The sequence below is a fragment of the Vanessa tameamea genome, chromosome 19 (assembly GCF_037043105.1).
Source record: "Vanessa tameamea isolate UH-Manoa-2023 chromosome 19, ilVanTame1 primary haplotype, whole genome shotgun sequence".
NCBI lineage: Eukaryota > Metazoa > Arthropoda > Insecta > Lepidoptera > Nymphalidae > Vanessa > Vanessa tameamea.
Window position 1 is genome coordinate 6,808,812 of NC_087327.1, and position 17,347 is coordinate 6,826,158.

At 32.3% G+C, this 17,347-nt stretch overlaps 1 protein-coding gene across 3 annotated transcripts in view; it reads left to right on the forward strand.

Annotated features, from left to right (window-relative positions):
* The window catches only part of LOC113399480 (ETS-like protein pointed), a 125,331-nt gene that overhangs the window by 65,270 nt on the left and 42,714 nt on the right, over positions 1 to 17,347 (forward strand). The gene's annotated exons all lie outside the window — the stretch shown is intronic.

A 17,347-nucleotide genomic window follows, 5' to 3' on the forward strand; every position in this document is an offset into this window, starting at 1 on the left:
GCAATATATCGTAAATAATTAGCGGAAGGCAATATTCCCGTGTCTTATGGAGATGTTGATATTCTGGTTTTTTAGTCGAACGCTTCCTGTCCACCTAACAGTACCTGCTTCTAAGTTGTTACACGTCTTCTTTATATGTCCGCCGCCTCAGAGAAACGCTAATCTTGCATCATTATAATTCATTGAGGAATTAACACTTAATACTCTGCGCATGAAGAGACTGTGTATCTATTCGCGCAACTTATATAATCGTTAGAAATATAGTTCTTATGTACCTAAGACAGGCATAGTTATAATTTTATCGTAAAATCTTTACATAATATTTAACCGGATATGTGTATTAGTTTTTGAGTAATTTCGTCTGTTTTTAAATAAGGTTTGTTTCGATGACGAATTTAAGAGTAGGCTGTGTAACGTAAGCTTTTGCCACTTAAAAACAACACATTTATAATATGTTTTAACACCAGGATCAGAAATATCAACGAATTAGCTTTTATCAAAAAGTTGACAGTATTATACTGTATCTGTGATATATAATGTAACCTCCGGGATACTCCTGGAAATAGATTTCTTTACTTACTTATTATATATTATAGGTATACCAAAGTATTGTTTTACTAACATTTTCTCTAAGAAATGACGTTTTGTTTCCTTATCGAAACATACTAAAGGAATAAAAAAACATAAAATAACAATAATTTGTAGATGTAAATCGTTTTGATAATAAGAAATAAATGTAATCATGAATTAAATTATTAATATTTCTCACGTATAAAAAACAAGCTGTCTGCTTGCTATTTATATTCAACAAATCAATATTCCCACGAATGAACCAACTGATACGGTAAATTAAAATAATATATTCATTATACAATAAAATCGCCAAATTCAAGTTTATAACAAATCACCATTTTTATACCCAACGTTGACGGATGCGACGAAAGTCGGGTAATTTTACTGACCAGTATAACGTGATCTCATATCGCTGATTCAAATATCTTGTAGGAGGTTCCTTTTTAAATGGATCATTGTTTAGTTCTCACGAAGGCGCTCGAATCTTGGACTAAAATAAAATATGTCGTAAGCATGCGACACTGAATGACCGCTGCACTCACCTATTTAAAATGAACATTCGAATTATGAAATAATCGAATTATATTGCAAAACATTATATTAATATTGATAAAATCAATATTAAGGACAGATTTTTATTAATTATCTGTAGGTATTAAAAAAACAATTATAAACACTTTTCGTACGTCACCAGTACGAAAATTATGCGAATTTCGGCTCTCAGGTTGAAAATGGTTTTTAATTAACTAAAAAGGTTGTAGTAAAAAATAATAATGCTTTTAATCTTTATTAATAATTTCAAATTATACATGAAGGTATTATAATTACACAAGAACTGTTTACGACAGAAGTTCGTATAAATATTTTAGTATTCTTTTATTAAAGTTAAGAAAGATAGGTTCTATATTTTATATGCATTCTATATTGCAGTAAAACTACAATTCATAAAATTTTATCATCTGCTGTTTAATTATTTTCTTAAAAAAGGAACAATATTGAGACCACTTCATTAAAAAATACAGACAAGTAAATTGCACTTTCAGTTTTTAAATTCTCATTTGCGTGCCGGTGGCCTTTATTTTAAAAACCAAATGAAGATACTTAAAGCTATAACGTCAAATTTATTGTACAATATACAACGAAATCGAAAGATTTTTATGGTAATTACAACCACGCATAGAGAATGCTTATGCGTTTAGAGATGGTAGCACTTTGATCAACTTCAAGATTAAATCCATTCTACGCCAGAAATTAATTGAAAACTTAGATGACGAGATGAATGTATTAATGTGCTGGGAAAGATATCCATTTTACAAAGGAAACAGAAATTGCTTCGGTTTAATTTATGTAAGTTCGGAAACATAGATTTCGAAAGATAATAGTTTATCGAATATATTTTTAAAGGACTGAATTTTTATCGCGGACCCTTTATTCGAATTTCAAAAGAACTGTGATAATGTTTTACAAAATGGTTTTCCTACAAAGCCTACAATACAAAGGTAAAATGAGTTACAATGTATGCACACTGAGTCATCGTCGACTTTTTTTCTGACCTTAGCGATGACAACCCGTGTTGTTGCTTCAGCTTAACTTCAAACAAAATCGCACCATATCTTATTATAATATACATATATAGTTAGGTTAAGTCGAGACGACCTAGTGGCTAGACATGCAAATACAACATATGAATCTTAATCGGGTTCAAACATCGTGAGGAAACCTGCATGTTTCAGAATATATTCTGCCACATATATTTCCCTTATAAAGCATTGAAGCAGACTGTTGAAATTTGCTTCAAACCTTCTCAAGAGAAAAGGAAGGCTTACGTAGCTGTAGAACATTCAAATGCTTTTTATTACTTTATGTTTAGGCATATGATAAATGTCGATTGCAACTCTTAAATCATTTATAAAAGATACCGAATCCTGGCTATGTAGTCCAAAATTACAATAACGGGACTTTCGCTAAGAGAACTTACGTTTCCGGTCAATGGACTGACATTGTTTCTTCGCAAAAAACTTAAGTAACACAAACAAAACAGGAAAAAAACTAAAAAAGGAAATTCAAAATTAGCGGATTTGTAAATTAATAATGAATTTCGATTACAGACCAGTTTCTAATACGTCCGGATATACAACATATAAGATACAAATAAACATAGCGTCAAAGATACATCCGAGAGAAGCGGGTCACAACGTTTCATTCATGCTCAGCTTCCCGGCCCCCACCTAGCCGCAATCTGCGCCGGCGCACTCAATGGGCATATCATTCACGTTATTTAATGAACCGAGTTACTTGCGACATCGGAATTTATTCTGTCACACATCATTACGTACCATTCAATATTTATACGCATGATACATATTACCTATGATATACAATGTCAGTTGTAATACTTAAAAAAAAAACTTTACTTTTGAAACCAAATATTTTTTTTAACGGTCAAAATTCTAAAGCAAGGCTTTGCATTGAGATTACCATACAAAAATATAGCTTTTTCCCATTGATCATCATTCTCATCTCGGAATTTCTTTCAAGTTTCTTAAATTCTTATCTTACCATATGCAATGTGCAAGCAATTTATTTTAGCAAAATTCATGTTACTATATTCATGTTAAAGTCAAATAAACACGATCAGAAAATGACTAAGTAGAATATGTAGTCAATAGTATAGTTATGGTTTAAGTCTTTAAAGAGATCTTAACGTCGCTTTTTAAATAGCTTTTTTAAAAATATACAAATAAAGGCGTCGGAACTCGTTCCGTTGACTAAGGTCTTGTTGACATTATCGAAAGCCAGCTCAAACAAAGGAGATCGCTCCAACTTGTTTACAGCATGTATATTTCGTTGAGTAAATTTTGCGAGATTTCCTCGAAGTTGCTATCTTAAAGGTAAATTTTCAAAAGGTTTACAAAAGAACGAAAATAGCCAAATAATAACCAACTAAGTATAAAATAATACTAGGCTCCAGATTCTAATTTCAAAAATGTTGCTCAGTCAGATTTGACTAATCTGAATGATAAGAATAATCTAACGTAAACAACAATACTTGGTTATTATTAAGTTTAACTAAATATAAATTTTAACACTTTTTACTTATAATTGAATAATTATTTAATCTACCAAATTAAATCGTTAATACATATACATTGTAACACTAGCTACCCCAATTTCGTCCCGTAGAAAATTTTATTTACGTAGCACAACGCAGTCACCTACTGGGTCCAATTTAATCCTGGATTCAAGTACACAGACAAATTTAATCGAAATCAATCCAAACGTTGAGAAGTTCAGCTACATAAACACATACAGAAGATTTATACGTATAAAGATGTACTATGTGCGATACATTTAAATATGATAATTTTCTTAAGTAATTGGAGCAAGTTCGTGTTGCAGTCGGCGTATCTTAGTTATGTAATTAACATGGTAAGTATATTTTACACTCTCGTCGTGTATAAAATGTACTTTTAATTTCAAAAGGCAAATATTCATCATCGTCGTGATATTTATGATTGAACAGTCTTTTACCGTGCATTATTGCTTTTTTAATTTTCAAAAGACAACAGAACTAAACATTGATATCCGTTTAAAATAACTAAAATTAAATAGCTACTTGATACATAAAAAAAAAAGTGTGTGTTGTTTTCATACACAGTATTAAAATGGTTATACGCATTTAGTTGTAACAGTAAAAAACAAAAACAAAATATATTTAAAGAATTAAATTAGGCCTACGTTTATTAGGATCATAATTTAACATTCAAAACGAAGTTCATTAACTTTTAACATTAACACACTTAGTATGTTTATATAAATATATATATATCAATTTTTACTCCGATCTTTTTAATATTTATGAAGTTAGTTCAAAATATATCTTTATCTTATATATTTGCATACTCAATTAAAGATAAAATACGCTCTTAACACGTGTTATCGCATCCTTGTAAAACTACGTCCCATCGGAAAGCTGGGAAACTAATTTTATTGACTGAATCAAAATCAAATCGAATTTACTTCTTCATACTTTTAAATATTTGAGTATAAACGAAAGCATTGTTCAAATTTTTTTTTTCTCGAAAATAAACTCATTAACGCGTTTTCATAGATCAGTTGCACTTTAAAATTAATACTAGAACTTTAAAATGGTTATGGAATTTGCGTGAAACGGACTTTTACCTTGACAATTTAAAATTACAAGATTCGAGTAACGACTTTAATTAAACAGTTTACTTTTCGTTGATATCAACATAAATTGTTATAACTTTAAATTATATTTATGATTATATTTATCAAGTCGCCAAAGTACAAGCCCAAATAAGTATTAAAAATAAATAACAATATTCTTAATTAGTCAAAAGTAACTAAAAGCTTACGATCGCTTGAATATTGTTTACACGTAGAATTAAAAGTTAAATATAATTTGTAAAATATTCTCACGCTAACTCTACCACAACACGTCAACAACCGAATCATAAAACTTGATATTTGCTCGATATGATTTCGTTGGTCCTGTCTGATCACGTATTCAATCGTCTAGATTACATTGACCTCTGAACGAATTCGCCAACTGATTATAATTTCATCGACTTTTAAAGCTTTGGCTGCGTATAGGGTTCACTTAAGGCTGGTGATGTTGTGTCGGATCGAATCGCGAAAGGCGGCGTGGAGGCGATGATCGCGCGATACGAACAGTCGCGCGGTGACGGCGCGACATCGAAGAGGCTTCCGTTCCCGCGACCGACGCCGTGGGAACCGCTTTATTTTCGTATTTAAATACGACCCTCATTAAACTGGTTTGGCTCAAAATTCGCTGCCTTCTTTCGACGCCTTTTACTCAACTTTTTATGGTTCCGTTCGACATTTTACTGTTTGATATTCAAGTCTAGACTGCCGACGAATAATGCGGAGTGAGGATTGTATTGCTCAGAATAGGACCGCGGTTCTTTTCATTTGTGAGAGCATTCGTAAATGACATACAATTGACGAATATTTTAATGATCATTATTACATTTGCGTAAATCTAAAGATATAAAATTTCAGACAATAATATGTTCGTTTTAAGGAATTGGTTTCAACAAAGAACCAGAAGCTGTGAATAATTTTATGATTGAAAACTAATAGTTCAATAAACAGCGAAACTTGTTTAATATTCGCCTTTTTATATACAAACTTACTAATTTATAGTCATTTTTTAAACTATAAGCAACAATGATCATTCGGTTTGGGTGATTTCAGATTAAAGTTACGACGAAACCCGTTCTTGTTTCGACGGAATTTTTTTTAACAATTTTTTAATGTTAAACCAATATCCGATTAAAATATAAAATTTTAGATTGGTAATATTATGAATAATTATGGTTACTTTATAAAAATAACAGATATATAGAAGTAATAAATAATTGACGTAAAATCTTAATATAATAAACACGACAATGAGCTTATTTGTTTGTTACGCTTTAAAATCATAACTACTAAACCAATCATCGTGGTATTTTGCATACCCGATGTCAGGTGTAAAGAAAAGGACACAGGATACCTGACACTTCTCCCCTTCTACAAACACGTGCATAACTTTGGGTGGAAACTATTTACTTGTCCATAATATCTTATAGTTAATAATAAATCTAAATTAAAAATAACGCTTGTATTTTTTCTATGACGTTGACGTTTCGGTAGTTCGATTGAGTTTAATCGTGGTAAAGTTTCTGTTGGCATTAGCATAAAGGTTTCTGACATAATACCGTCCACTTACAATAGGTTGCGCGAGAGTCGTATAGGGTTGCTTACAAACATATTAAAAATATATTGCAATGCATGCCGCGGTTAATCGCTAGTCAAATATAAATAATGTGCTGTAAATTATATTATATATGTTGTTTTTCTTACATTAAACGGAAAAAATACTACAATTATGATTTAAAATTCACTACATATATGTTTTTTAAATTATCTAAGCTAACTTGTTTATAATGTAGCACTATCATTATAATTGTTATTATGTAAATTTTAGCTTAAAATGGTCCTCGTTTCCCCACGGCATCGGCTTACACCGGATGTTAGGTATCCTTGCAGAGCAAACTACAACCTCCTAAAGAAGTCACATTTCAATATAAACCGTAATTCCAAGTAACCAAGATCTATTTTAGCTTACTTGTATTAGATGCCGCATACAAATATGTATCTTTTCAAACGTTGTTTTAACTATCACCCAAAATATCACAATTGTTAGTGAAATGTTACTTTAAGGCGATAGTGATAAGGCATAATTTTGAATGTGTTTCGTAAGAATGAAATACCGGAAGGACACATTGTATTGCCTTCGCTACCTGGTGATAATATTCATTGTGAATGGTGGACACGAACAATTATGTACTAGGCATGAAATTTCGTGATGCATTCCTACGATGGTTGAACCTGCTTTATCGATAAACGATTAGTCCATTATCAGGATACTGATCATAATAAGGAATATATATTCTACGAACTTTGCATTTCAAATGAGACAAAAAACTCGTGTGAGTTAAGAACATGTATAAATTATAAAGTCGACCAGTTGAAGGTTACACATGGTGAACATAATTCTTAACCAATATAGTGTACAACAAATGATCGAGAAATATTCAATTAAAAACGAAATCAGTAATCGAACATTTTAGTAGACAGCAGGTCAACAAGATCCTACGTCTTATTTAATAACACTTGCTAATTACGATAAGTAGACTTACAGTGTATACAAATGTAAGTTATTTTACTTGATCTTGAGATTTGTTTTCTGTATAACATGTAGCATTGAAATTAAATTCAATAAGTATTTAAAGTTGCATTTTTTATGCATCACCAACAACGCATGCACAAATGCGCACCATTAATAAATAACAGAATCACACATAGACATACCAGTTTACGTCATAACGTAAAACTATCACAAGTGTGTGTAAACTTCCTCCAAGGTTACATGTGTGAGGGTGCTGGGAGGTTGCGGGGTAGGGGAAGGGGGGGAGTTCAACTTCCCGCATAGCACCTGGCGCGCAGAGGTTAGATGCTTCGACAGGATCCCATTGATTTGTGGCATGATGCACTTCTCTTAATGTTAATTCTTCTTCACATTTTAAAAGTAACATTTCAATGACAAATATAATTATTATAATCGTCGTAAAACATACATTGATTTATTATCTTATAAAGAAAAACTCATAGTATAGTAGGTACAGTCATCATAAAAGAGAAATATTAAATACGTAAAACAATGATTGAATTTGTATATTACTATTTGTACAGTGAAATACCTGACGCGCTTTTGCACAAAGTTGCAAGCCGCGTCCTTTAATGCAGTCACGATATAGCATACTTGTGCGTCAATGTTTATTCTAAACGTGTAATTATCGGAAAACATTGAAACAATGCAAGTGCAGCCAATCGTGGTACCATTCACTGATGGTGACAATACCGTCGACATCACTTCTCCATCCTCTGTTTGTCTTGGTGAAAGTGATTATTGCGTTACACCCTATTTGCTTAAACGAAACTTTTAAAAACAATCCACGTTGTGCAACTTCAACACAAAGAAGTAAAATTATTCGCAACTCCGATTTTGAATGCGATTTGAATAGATTTCATCATTCCTGAATACAATGTGATGATGGCAAAAAGAAGGCTTTTTTTAAGAAAACGTACACAGTATCCTTTAAACATTTAAATAAAAAGCACTTATAGAATACGAAAAGAAGCATGTTGTAATAGAAAAAGTAAGAACAAGTTGTGCAAGAAATCTTAGACTTGCTATTGTTTCACACGAATTCTGTTCCAGAACGCATACTCATTACCAATATTTTTATTATGTGTCATTCTAAAGTTTCTTTTATTATTCTAAAGCATTAATAGTAGTAGAAATTCTTTAAGTAAATGTCAGTAAATTTGTGCATGATCGTTAACCAAATGACTGACATCCCAATTCAAGTATTTTACAAGATTATGTTCAATTATTCCTTTATTTTGTACAATGTTGGATGTTAATTACACAGTTTAATTTACCAAAATATCACCAACTATATACTTATTATTTATAATCCATATATACATAGAGAATGAGATTGATACACTAGAGTACATAAATTGTCAACTCAAATAGGCTAAAAAAATCGATTATTAAGCCATCTTTGTTCGATAACGATCTTAATATAAATAGGAAAATTAAAAAAAAAACTTTACATATGTCTCGTCGATGTTTGCTCTGACTGTATTGTCCACGTGCGCCGAGTTAACATTGACACGGACCGTTTGTACCGCGCCCACAGATAACCGACAATGAAATAGTGAGCCGCGCCTAAACGTCACTTTGGCCTTTTAAAAACATGTATTTCATTCTTTATTTTTCAAGAGGTTGCTATGTTTTTTGGTATTGTTTTCAGCCATGACAGCCTAATAATAATAATGGCTATTGATTTAAACAGTTCTAACCAAAACCAATTCCACTAGCTAACAAGATTTTATAATTTCAAAAAACACATGTGATACCAAATGTTTATCGAAACTCGAAGAAGACATCCTAACAGCTACGTTTCTAAGTCAATGCTTAAAAAGCCCAACGTTCTGTTCTTGCCTGTCAAGTCTTGTAAGATACTATTCATTATATTATGCAATAAATTATTAAAATTAAGAAAGGTTAAGTTTTTATTCTCAAACAGAGAAGTTAACTTAGTTACGTTAGCCTTTTCTCAAATAAAAAAAAACTAACATAAGTTTATAGCAGTTGTAAAGTTTTTAGTCCGATTTTAGCTGTGTTGCGCCTTAGGACGATGCATGAATTTTAAAGATTTTTATTTCTGTATATTTCCCTTGATGTTGCCTAAGTCTGTTTATGATTTCCTTTGTGAATGTTAGCAAGAACAGAAGACGTATTTTGTATCTATATACATAAGTCTAGTACTAACAATTTTATAATATTTTATAATTGGTACATGTCCAAAAGAAATAATGAAATATATATATGTATGTAGTATATATAGAAAAATACTTAAAATGTAATTGGATGTATATGAAACAAGTATATTTAAAAAAAAAAAAAATAATGTAGACTGTTTATATTCATAAGCAAAATCGATTTAAGAGTACAGTATTATATTATGAAATCTATGAATGAAGTTTGTTGAAGACCTTTTGTGATGCAACAAAAAATTGGAGACCCTTAGAAATACTCCCGATGGAGCGCAATATTTACTACGACACCTCCTGTCCCTTTCACTTCCTCTACGACGACAACCTGTAGACAAACGAGACCACATCACGTGAATGCACGTGCGAGACAGAGACGGTGCATTCATTCATAACCGAGTCCGCCATCCGGTCTGTGTTCTGAACGATCACTTCATCTCCTTCCAACGCGTTGTCTCTTATCGAGTGCGAGCAGGTGGCACCGGATGCATAGCGCCGCACTACAGCTTTAAACGGAAGTTCTTCAAAAGCCTCGCGAACATTCGCATTTTAAATGTTATCTGAAAGCAGTCATTTTCGGGCAGTGCGATCGGTGCGGTTGATTGCATTATCGAAAGTACTCGCGTACATGTAAAGTGATTATTTAATGAGGGACAGGCGCAATTGGTGATTTTCGTAAGCTCGCTGGGAGTGAGCCGCGAGACGGAGAGCTTCGCCCCTCCGCCGGCGCCCATTGAGCGCGAGTAGTCGCGCATCGGCCGCAGAGACGCACGCGCGCGCCCTCACAGCCTGCCACTGAAAACTCTGGATATCCGATACCGAATTTGAAATGACCGGTCCGGAACACGAACGCTCGCTATCAATCTGTGCCCACAGAGTGTTTGCTCCTTTGTGATTTCGTTAATTGGTGCTTTTGAGTGAGTGACGCTGAGAATGTACGAGAAATCGCACTGGACACATTTACAATGGCCCAAATTACATTAAATGGGTAATTGCTATACGTCATTGGATAATGGATTCGGCTCTTATACCTAATGCAACATATCTGTCCTTCTAACTTGCGTGGGTCGCCGATGAATTTTGCACTTGACTACCGACTCTCTTTGTTTGACGCATTTCCATTTAAAATTTAACAATGCTGTCATGTGACGAATACAAAATTTAAATATTACACATATTTCGACTCGATATGATTATTTAAATAAGTTTAGTGTCACTTAAATATTTTTTAATAAAATTTAATTTGTGTCGCACGATATTTCTTGTTATAATTTAAAAGGCAGCGATAAACAAACAGGTGGATGGCAAACAGTAACCATTGCGTCGATTTTTGCTTGTAATTAAAATTGATTATTAAATAATGTTATAATCTGTGAAATCTATCACCTCTTTTCAAGATAGTAAGTCTTAAATCAACTTCGACTGTGTTTTCCTTGCGTACTTAGTCAGAATTCCTTGAGACGATCAGGTACTAGCAGGTAGAGCGTTATCAGCTTCGCTCAACGCTCGCCAACGAGCGTGGGAATGAAAAAAGCGTGTTAAACAATAGCTACAGATAAGAGCATCGTCAGACCCCATTTAGGGTGCCTTCCAGTAATTGTGCTTGTGTTTTCACTGAATGCGTTTCATAGCAACGTGCTTCGTAAATGTTATTGCACAATTGGTTATATTGATTTAAGATTCGAACGGGTAAACATATTAGAACCATTTATTTATAAATATAATAATGTATTTTTAATTATATACTCACACAAACTGTTGTTATAAGTGCGCAGTGTCGAACACAGGTGTTATTTTGGGCGTCATATTGAACCCTTCATAACTTATTTAAAAAATGTTGCAATAACAGATGGCATTGGGCTAAATTAGTTAATTGGAATTGTTCCACGTAGAATCAACAAAATAATAAGTCTAATTTTGTATATAATTTATCAACGTAACAAGATACCGCGGCGTAAATTAGGTTGTAACAAAAAACGTAAATCACATCGTATTGTAACCCGTAATGAATTACGGATTAATTGTTTATTTAACTTAAGTTCACAGAACTGTGATTACTTGTTGAAAGTAAACTGTTTCTCGTTTTCCCGGTCACGCTTGCTTTCGACATAACCAAACATTATGGTCACAATGTTCTGAGCTGCAATACAAAATACAGAAATACTTCAAGGTCGAAGTAGATGTTAGAACAATACAAAAATACACTTTAAATGTATTTCTTACAGAAATCACTCATACAGATAAAACATCGATTCGTATTTTTATTAATAAACTTATTATTTACCTACAAGTTATTAAAACATTCTTATAAAATATAAATGAACATATATTTATTTCTTTTTTAACAGACATATACATACATATATAGTATAGCTAACACGACACGCACTGATTTAATTCTGCGATATATATATTACAATACTTAGTCGCTTTACTCAGTTTAAATACATACTACATATGTACGTCCGACAACGTAGATTCTTATGAACTCTATCAATATCACCGAAATAATTCGTGCAAATAAAGACGCTTAAACAAGTTTTGATATACATAAATTTAATAATTTTAGTATGTACTTATTAACTTTACGAGAAATAAAATTAAATTTTATCATAACCTCAAATATAGGTATTAAATTAGATGTCAGGTAGATAGAGCAATAACATACTTCTAAATACTTTCATTATTTTCTTTATCAATACATTTTATTACTTTATGTACTTCCAAAAAAAGTTTATCCAACGCTTAGTGTAGAGTTGCGTGAACAAAATGTCAAATTTTCGCAGTCAACCAACCATGTTCATGAGTCACTATTTCAAACAAATAAATTGTTGGGACTTGGAAACTTAGCCTCTATAACGTAGTGTGGTGAACTACAACTTTTTTTATTTGATTTTTTGTCACTAACATTATTGTAAACATCCAGTAAAGTAGTCAAATTTAAATTGATTTATAAAACTATTTTAAATAATTGCTCATTGGTTTTTTTTATTAACGACACTTTTAAGACTATAAATTGGATTTAAAGATAATAACGTGAGTAGAAAATTCAAAATTAACAATATCCGCAATTATATTTGGCCATTTGTGACAAAAATTTAGTTTTTAAATTTGACATTAATTATAATTATACCAATGTAGCAAAAAACGCATACGACGACATAGACAATAATCTTTAAAATGTTTTTAAAGAAAAGAGAAACCCTAAAGCTTTAGATGATTATCGCAAAAGGTTTCTTAATTGCTGTTTGTATGTATAATTTAATGACTTTGAAGTGACACGACAACTTATTACAAACATGTACCAGTCATACATATACCTAATTAATTATATTATTATCTATGGCTTTCCAAAAAAAAAGTCAAGCAAGCGCAGGTAGAGTTCCGTCATATTTTATGCAATGGGTGTGTTTATCTGTCTTCAACGCATCAATAAATTTGACGCAACGCGTTAGGAAATATTTTCAGCCAACGTTAACATGCTGTTAATAGTCCCTAATGGCACAGTGACACGTAGCGACCTAATTTCATAGCGAATGGGAATATATAACAAGGCTAAATTAGGCATCTATATTTAAATTAATTCGAACACCAGTTAAAATTCTCAATTTACATTTAATCTAACGGAAAATTAATGATTTTAAACACGTTTTGAACACAAGCATATTTATCTCTAGAGTGTTTTTAAGTAATTATTATTTATTACGGTAGGTAAAAATATAAAGAGGAATGTGGTTCTTTTAAATATTTTATTAAATGAAATTAATTTTATAAAGCAAGTTTAATATTATTTAATGTCTTTGTGTTCCTAAATGAAAATGTTACGTAAAAGTCGACACTGAACTTAACCCTATACTCAAGAAATTAACATACAAAAGTACTGAAATCGCTTACATTTGAATGTCTAATGAGCCCCTATATTTATAATCCGAAATGCAGAGGACGTGTTTACGATTTGAGTAGGTAAATATATTTAGTTCATTAATATTAATTTGTACCTACATATAAACTGGAAAAGGTCTTAAATAAATATTCACATAAACATTTTATTAATAAGGTAAACAACACAACCTTTTGAGTATTGATAAAAAGTATTTTATTTTTTAAAACAGCGCAGTAGCCGAATTGCAAGCACTAAAAATAACAAGGTCGTAAAGATCGTGGTCGCCATTTCATGCATTATCGAGAACCGAAGCGGCTGTTACACCACCCACACAATAAAATATTCATAAAAATTTGAATATTATAGATTCTGAAACGTAGAGTTTTCCTCTCAGAGATTTTTCTCGCGGGCGGCACGCTGCGCATGCGCGTGGGCGGTGGGAGGTGTTCGCCAATCGCCAGTCAGCCCGCCCCACGCTTCACGCCGCTCGTGTGCACGCCTTGTAATCTCATTTACCTAACTTTTCAAAACACCCACTCGAGATAGACGCCAAAGAATCCGATAACAACCGCCAATTTTGTCTCCCAATTGTTGCCCGAAAAAATATTATTAATAAATCTACAAACCCAAACTCACAGCTATCATGTTTAATATGGCATCGCTGAAAATAACTTAGCCATTTGCATTATTCACGTCCATAAAATAATTCAATATTCTCATAAATTGAAAAAAAATTCACACAGTAGTGCATATTTCATTATCATTTTCGTAATGTTTGGATGTTTCATTGTGGTATCTACAAAAGCTTATCGTATTGCATTCATTAATATGTAAATTCGAGTCCAAATGGGGACACCCTTGTAATGTAACTGACGTTTTCTACATCGTAAGGCTACAATTCACTCAAAGAAGTTTTTATACTCACCTAAATGTGGCAAGCACTTAAAAACTTACGTTTTTTTACGAGATTACATTTCGATATAACCAGCCAGACCTTATATGAAAAGGTATTAATATGGTATATCTGTATCAGTTCTTTGGTTCACTTTTTATAACGATGACCTTATTCGTTAACGGTCACGTAATATGTAATTGCGACTAGGTGTTACACATTTGATTGAAACATAATATCTTAGATTTAAGCACAATTTATGGTAAAATATTTATAACTTTGCTATAATAGGAGGCAAAGTCAAATGCATAAACATAGCGGATACTAAATTTAAATCCAAACTGACTTTTGTACATTGAAAAACTAATATTATACCAACGCAATACATATGGATATATAATCAAATTCAAAAATATATTATAAACAATTTTATTTATATCAGAATAAACTCGTACCATTCACTCGAAATAAATCTAAGTGTCTACATATACGTTGTAGTAATTACCTATTGTAGTCACATTTATCATCGCCGCCCCACCGTCCATAACGTTTTAATTGAACGGTCTAAGGTCAAATCACTTGGGACGGTTGGAACGGGCGACCGTCGCTACATTATCTATGCTATTTGTTAGCTCAACCACAGATTAATAATTCAACTTGTACATCATACGACATTTTTTTTAATTGAAAAAGGTCTTAAAATATACAGCCTAACAATTTGTTAATTTGTACTGTTTGTATTACACATATAGTTAGCTAATACTTACCTATACTTGAACAGTTTAATGATCACGAAAACGCAAAGTGAGCGTCAAATATGCATACAATTTGTGTTTTGTATCAACATTGTATAATAGTTGGACAATTTGTACAAAAGTTAGCTTACGCGAAGCGCACCGAACAATCTATAACATTGTTGTTTGCATCAACATTACCGAATTGTTATACAAGCATTGTTCCACATTTGAATCGACTCCCGCGTCACACGCGCTTCGCCGAAGCATCCATTGTCACGATGTTTGTTTGCTCGCAACGCGTAAAAGCGTTCAAAATCTCGCGAATGTCCCATCAAAACATCACAGAGGCAAACGTGTTCTCGGACGAGCAAAACGATCTCTGGCGGACGAGTCTGAATAAATTGAATTCCGACGTGCTCGTAATTTTAAATGTACCCGAATACGTTGTTTCGGTGTTTAAATACAAAATCCACATTAAAGTTAGTTAGTATTTAGCGTGCATGCGGGTGTCCACTTTCCTATTAAGGGGTCGAAGATGAGATAGAAATTAGAGCCGACCCCGGTTGATCCCGCAGTGCAATTGACACCCAACGCTTAATATTTGCTGTAGTCGGCCGCAGGCATTAATTAACGCACTTAGGTGTAAATTCTTTGTTATACATCACACATTTTGTATACGAATTGCAAATGTACTAAAAACATAAGAATTAATTAAAATAATATTATATCATACATGATAAATTTTAAAATGCATAATTTCGAATTTCAGTATTTCGAATTTAACAAATGCAATCGCTCTTAGTTGGCTGGGGAGACAAATTGGGAGCGACAATCGAGTTAGTTGACCCGTGACTGGCAATCTCAGCTCGACCACATGATTAACCGCAGTCACACTGACACTACTAGACACATTAGCTACGAAACAATTAGCCATCAATAACACATTTCTTCACAATCTGCCACAAGTTTATTTAATAGCTAATGCTCGGTGTACGTTACAAAGGCTTTTTAATTGTTTTTTTGTAGGTAATTGTCCGATACGACTCACGCAACATATCGTTGTTAGTACTTACTATGCAAGAAACCTTCATACAAGTTCGAATAACAACTGAATCTACTAAGTTTCAACTCAATCGGACGAACGAAGCGTGAACGAACAAATAAAATACGACCACATACAGAAATTAATTTATATTTATAAGATAAAAATAACAAAAAAAATATATATCGAAATACAATATTAGAAGAATTTTCACAAGTCAGTCTGCGATACGTATAACTAAATAAACATATTAGTAATATGTATCGCAGATATGACTATTCGTATTGAACTATTGTCCTCCAATATTGGACGAGGCAACTGGCCCTATTAAATGACACTTGTGGCACAAAGGATCGTCCTCGATACAAAGTTCACTACCTAAAGGAATGTTTCGATCAGTAAAACATTTATATTTGAAAAGAGAACAGTTTTTGTTTGATATGTTTGTTAAAATTTACGTGTAACTTTTGAATTTCAACTACCTTGTCCAATATGATGCATGTGGTGTCTAAATTTGATTTTCATTGAGGGCAATTCGTCGCCCCCATCATCGCTAAGTAAGTTAGATTGAATATATGTATGTATACATTAAGGCCCATTTGTTCTCAATTTCCTGCAGTTAAGATAATTTTATTAAAGTTTGACTCAAAATTAACTGTTCTTTAAAAAAAACAAAAACAAAATAACTAACAATACTTTATGACCTCTCAAGTTCACGAACTCGAACAATCGTGTGAACTGATAAAAAAAATCCTACGTATTAATTAAAATGTTTGCCACTAACTCGTTAACAATACTTAAAATTTAATATTTTCGATAACCACTATACTTACCGACCCTTCTACGAAGCGGTTATTAAATCGGAATAAAGATGTTTACACGCATTTAACCCTTGAACCCTCATCTCGGTCGGTTGCACCGTGCCTATCAATTTGTTATGTAATATATGACATGCATATTATTAGAGTAATAAGCCCTTTTAAAAGTAAATTAATTCAATTACACCATTAAATTAAATCATGTGACATTTATACATTAAATTATAAGGGCGTATAGACTATCTATCTTTTGTTTGTGCTTTTTTGACACAATTTCTTCTAATTTATGTATATATTTTTATGAGGATTATTATAAAACGGAGTTAAATCGAATTAGTAATTAAACTGTTTAAACAAATGACGAAAGACGCGCCGTTATTTATGAAGTCTACACTCAAGGGTTAAAACTCTAACCACAAAATTTAGCGAAATTGTTCGTCACGGACTAACGGACCGTGTGAGAAC